Consider the following 5,271-nt stretch of genomic DNA (forward strand, 5'->3'; position numbering starts at 1 on the left):
CACATTCTTTGCTTGAGAGAGAGTCTCAAAAAGCAGAAGAGCACGTTCTTACATTTGCTGATACCAGCTCATCCTGCAGAATCTGAACTAGAAGGTGAGAGCAATCCCTTTCTCACTAAGGGAGCAAAGTCAGCTCAGGGGCCCTGCAAGAGTCAGACACCCAAATGTTCCCATCTTAGGAAGAGGATTGGGGTTCAGAGTGAGGACCATGGAAGCTGGTGAGACTCTTTAACTGGTTTGGATGTCTTGATGTCAAGAAATATCAGTTGCCATAAGAAAAAGTACACATATGGTTCTGCCCAGAGATAGAGGAGGGCTCAAATGTTGAAGACTTTGAAAAAATGCACATTCAGCATTGTTATAGTAAAATCCTGGGACATACCTTTTCATGTTAGATAGTAAACATTTTGTTTTTAAATTTGTGCTTGCCGCTGCCTCTAAAATAGTCTCCTCTTATATAGTAGGAGCTCACATATCTATTAAAGATATTTCTTTAAAATTCTCCTACCCAGAAGATATTCAAGTGTTTTGAAAAGAAATATGGGGTGGCAAGAAAATGAATATTTCTGGCAACTCCCTTTTGCCCTTTTCCTTACCTCCTTCATTCTGACATGTATACCTGTTGAAAATCTTGCTTGCCATGACAGATAATCATTTTGAATGATCTCTTAAAACCTGGAGTTAAAAAATACTATCCCCAAACACCTATTAACATCTCTAAAATTTCACTCTCCATTGAACTAAAGGAGCAATATATTTTTACCCAAATAATTTGTTATGGATTCATGGTAGTAACCATGTGGTTTCCATTCTCAGCTGGACAATCAACATTTCTTCAATAATTCTTTCTCTTTTGCTAATCAGATCAATTCCACCAAATCCTTTCACAAACTGGAATCCTTCTTGTGATTTATCTGTGACAATTTCCAATGTAGCTCCAAATTTTTTATAGTTGTTAGCAAAGCATTCCAGCAGGGGCATGCTCTCAATCAGTTCATGTTCTTGTCCTGTCTCTTTGTCTGTAAAATGAGATTTATCCTTCTCTTGTTCTGGAGTTAGAGAATTTTCTCCTCTTCTGTGCCTTGGCAATGAAGAATATATCTCATTATATCCAGATTTTCATAGACTATTAGAATCTCTACAGCTCCCATTTCTAAAGCCTTTAGTGTATCTTCAACTCCAAAACAGTACTTGCCCATGTCCTGACTGATTTCATCAAAGTCTTGCCCTATTAACTTCTTCTCTTGCATGAACTTCACATTGGAGAGGACTTCGGTAGATAACTCGATATCTTGGTTGAATCCATTTTCACCACCATAAGATATATCAGCTAATTTTAAAACTTTTGATTGCAACCTCTGATCAAACATGTCAGATTGACTCAGTTCAGGTTTTTTGTTTTTTGTTTTTTGTGGGATGTGGGCTTCTTACTGTTGTGGCCTCCCCCATTGTGGAGCACAGGCTCCAGATGCACAGGCTCCGGATGCACAGGCTCAGCAGCCATGGCTCACGGGCCCAGCTGCTCCGCAGCATATGGGATCCTCCTAGACCGGGACACGAACCCGTGTCCCCTGCATCAGCAGGCAGACTCTCAACCACTGCGCCACCAGGGAAGCCCAACTTAGTTCAGTTTTAAAGTCAGCTGATCCAGCTAAAACGAGACCAGCCACATTCACTTTGTCCTCAGAAATAAACAGCTGCACAGCAGTCTCAGCTACTTTCCCAACATAGCTATGTCACTTTTCCATTCTTAAATGGGCAAAACGCAAGGCTGACTGACCTCCTCTACCATGTTTCTTTGGGAGATCCACAGTGAGTTTGTGCAGGACTTCTCTTGTATTTCCTTGTGCCAAAAAGTGCACCACTACCATCTATTACAATGAAGCCAAACTTGCTATCATCTGAAAGTAGTGCTATAAGAGCCTCTGTATGGAATTTGTCACACAGATACAAAGACGTATTAATTTTTTTGAAAGCTTCAAAGTCAATGTTGACTTTCTTTTCCTTTCCCTCTTCTGTTACAATTGTACCAAACAACCAGGCCATTTGGCGGTACTTTGTTACAAAGTTTGAGTCTTCGTTGTACAGATGTAATGGCTCCCAGGACTGAAAGGTAGTTTACTCGTGACAATGTTAGATGCAGTTCAAACTCATCAGCTAACATTTTTGCCACTCATGAAATCTGGTCTTTGGGAGGAATGATAAACGATATCATGCTTGTGCTATTGCCGAGGGCTGCCTCAAGTTTTTATTTATTTATTTATTTATGTATGTATGTATGTATGTATGTATGGCTGTGTTGGGTCTTTGTTTCTGTGCACAGGCTTTCTCCAGTTGCGGCAAGCGGGGGCCACTCTTCATCGTGGCCTCTCTTGTTGCAGAGCACAGGCTCCAGACGCACAGGCTCAGTAGTTGTGGCTCACGGGCCTACTTGCTCCGCGACATGTGGGATCTTCCCAGACCGTGGCTCGAACCCGTGTCCCCTGCATTGGCAGGCAGATTCTCAACCACTCCGCCACTGGGGAAGGCCCCGCCTCCAAGTTTTAATGAGCTTTTTGATATTCCAGAGCTCCACGTCCTTGTCGGCAGCACTGGGGGCGTCCGTCATCTTCTCGCCTCCTCATCTCTAAGGACCCAGTCCTGGGCGGCAGCGGCTGCTCCTCCCCAGCGGCGGCTCTCGACAATTTCTAATTTCAGTAATTTTTTTTACCTTGCCTTTTGTGACATCATTCACTCATCTTTCCTCCTACTATGGAAAACTCTTGGAAAAGCATGAACTTTGCCATCAGTTAGACCAAAATTCAAATAGTGGAACTTCCACTTACATAGTGTATGATCTTTTAAGTTAATGATTTAACTTTTTTTCCCCCACTGTACTCTTTTATGATTTGAACCACAATTCAAGTCTGAGAATATATAACTGATAGTGATGCTTATTAGCACTACACTAGAATTCTTGGCAGCATCTCCATAGGTAAACTCAGAATCCCCATAGGTAAATCACATCATCCTCTCCTCATCCTCCCACATCATCTTCTCCTCATCCTTCCACTCATCCTCTCCTGCTTTCCCAACACTACCTATGGCCCTGGGAGCACCAACTACTCTGCGAAGCACAGTTTGAAAATTTAAGTAAAAAAAAGGTTTATTCATATTCAACAGTCTAGGAAAACTTTGGCATTTCAAGTTTAATTTGCTTTCATTTTCCATAAAGATTCAAAAGGCAGGCAGCCTGTATTTATAAGATAAATAATTATTTTAAATATTTCAAAAAGAAAATAATCCATTTGACCCTATATTTAACTATCAGAGTTGAGTAAAACAATCAAATTTTTGTCATTGTTTTAAAATCAGGAATCTAACCTGTATTCATTTCCCTTATTACACACCCATCTCCTATTTCTGTTTTCTATTCTTTTGTTACTTTTATCTGAGATTATAGACCCTGATTATGAATTTTCAACAACTTCAAATTTAAATACAGGAATATTTTTGAGTTTTCACTTTAAATTTGAGAATTTTCTGAAGACACTTTAAAAAGTTCTTTGAATTTTTCTAACTAGTTTCATTGCTCAATACTAACCAATTTGCAAGTACTTCCCCATTTTAGAGACTTTGATCATGATTAAACTCCTAATTGAGTGGAGTACATACCTGAGGTTTGGTTTTGTTTCTTTCATTCATGAGAGGGACATGAGTATTATATTTTTTGGAGCTTTTACACATATAAAAATGTTTTCTGTTACTATGACTCATGAATGACATCATGGCGTGGTTTGGGATTCCCAATCTTTTAATCTCAGATGTCTATAGACATCATTCTATTCTCTACTGGAATTTAATGTTCAAAAGAGCTTCCTACTCTTTATACTTATAATTTAAAATATTTTATTTAGTTCTTCCTGGAACATAAGAGATGCTGGTCTTTCCTGCAGAGAAAAGTATTCTTCTATTATATCTTTGATTATAGTGTCTCATTTAGTTGCTTTGTTTCCTCTTATAGAATATCTTTTTATCAACATAGTAAATCTCTTCTCTCTCTTCTTTGTATATATCACACTTATCATTTTTATTATTTCTTCCCCTTCTCTGGGAGAAATTTTGAAGTTTTTTACTTACATCACTGATTTGATTTGTTTGGCATCAATCCTGTTCTAATGACTTCAGTGAGAATTTTAACCCTGTTATTCCATTTTTAAATTTCTTCAAAGTGTTGTTTTGTTTGTATGTTTGTTTTAATCTCATCCTGTTCTTATCTTACTCTTTGCAGTATTTTCATTCTAATATGAAGTGAGCTCTATTTTGGCCCAAGGTTTACAGACACATTGCTGTTATAGATGGCCCACCGCAATCCTTGCTGTCACTTGTGTATTTGTCAAAACCATCCTCTCAACTGTGTGCAACCCTGGCTCAATTTCTGATACCTCAGAAACATTCATCTGGCTCTGAAATGGAACATTCGGTTCTTACTTTTCAGTGTCTTTACTCTAAGGGGGATAACATATACCCTAAGGCAGCCCTCCATGGTTTAATCAGGTGAGTCCATGAAAAGTTGTATTTTGCCAGCAAGCACCACTTCCAGGGCCCTCCCTCCTTCAATGTATACAGCTTTACCTGGAAGGTCATCTCCCTAGGATACACATGTCACTCTCCATTTGTCCCTCCCCCGGCCTTGTTATACAAGAGGCACTGCATTGGATGAGAGCAATATCAGCTGTCTCAAAAGACAGTCAGTAGAGGAAAGTTGCTCAGTTTTCTGATTAATGTAATATATGTTTCTTTAAAAACAAGTAGTAAAAATGAGTCAAAACTTCTTTCTCCCCTTTTCATTTCCAGCTGTGTCATTCTAATTCAGAGAATAGAATGCATTCAGGCCACTTATAAAGCTTCTTCATCTAACTGTTCCAAGATTTTAAAGTTGATGGAAATATCCTTCAATGTCTGTCATATGCATTTGATTCCTGACCTTATTTTTAAAGCTATTGTTAATGCTTGCCTTTTCATATAATTCTGCCTGTAACTTATTTGCGAGTTAGGAGATGGCCTGTCATGATCTCAGCCCAGAAGTCAGTGTCTTCTAAATGCAGGTGTAATTAACAGGCTAATGAATGTCACAGCCATTTTATTACTTACATGGAAACAATTAACAAAACCAAGTTGAAGCCGTGTTACTGGTTGGAAAGAACAGCAGTGTCAGAAAATTTAGAGTTATATTTTTACCCCCTTTTATTAATTGTGTGACCTTAAATAAGTCACTTAACCTTCTTGAAT

The 5,271-nt window shown here is 38.7% G+C and overlaps 1 pseudogene; it reads right to left on the minus strand.

Annotated features, from left to right (window-relative positions):
- Positions 1–783: 783 nt before the first annotated feature.
- On the minus strand, positions 784–2,608 carry LOC132489183 (eukaryotic peptide chain release factor subunit 1-like; annotated as a pseudogene).
- Between the last annotated feature and the right edge of the window lie 2,663 nt (positions 2,609–5,271).

Source organism: Mesoplodon densirostris, chromosome 1 (genome assembly GCF_025265405.1).
Source record: "Mesoplodon densirostris isolate mMesDen1 chromosome 1, mMesDen1 primary haplotype, whole genome shotgun sequence".
NCBI lineage: Eukaryota > Metazoa > Chordata > Mammalia > Artiodactyla > Ziphiidae > Mesoplodon > Mesoplodon densirostris.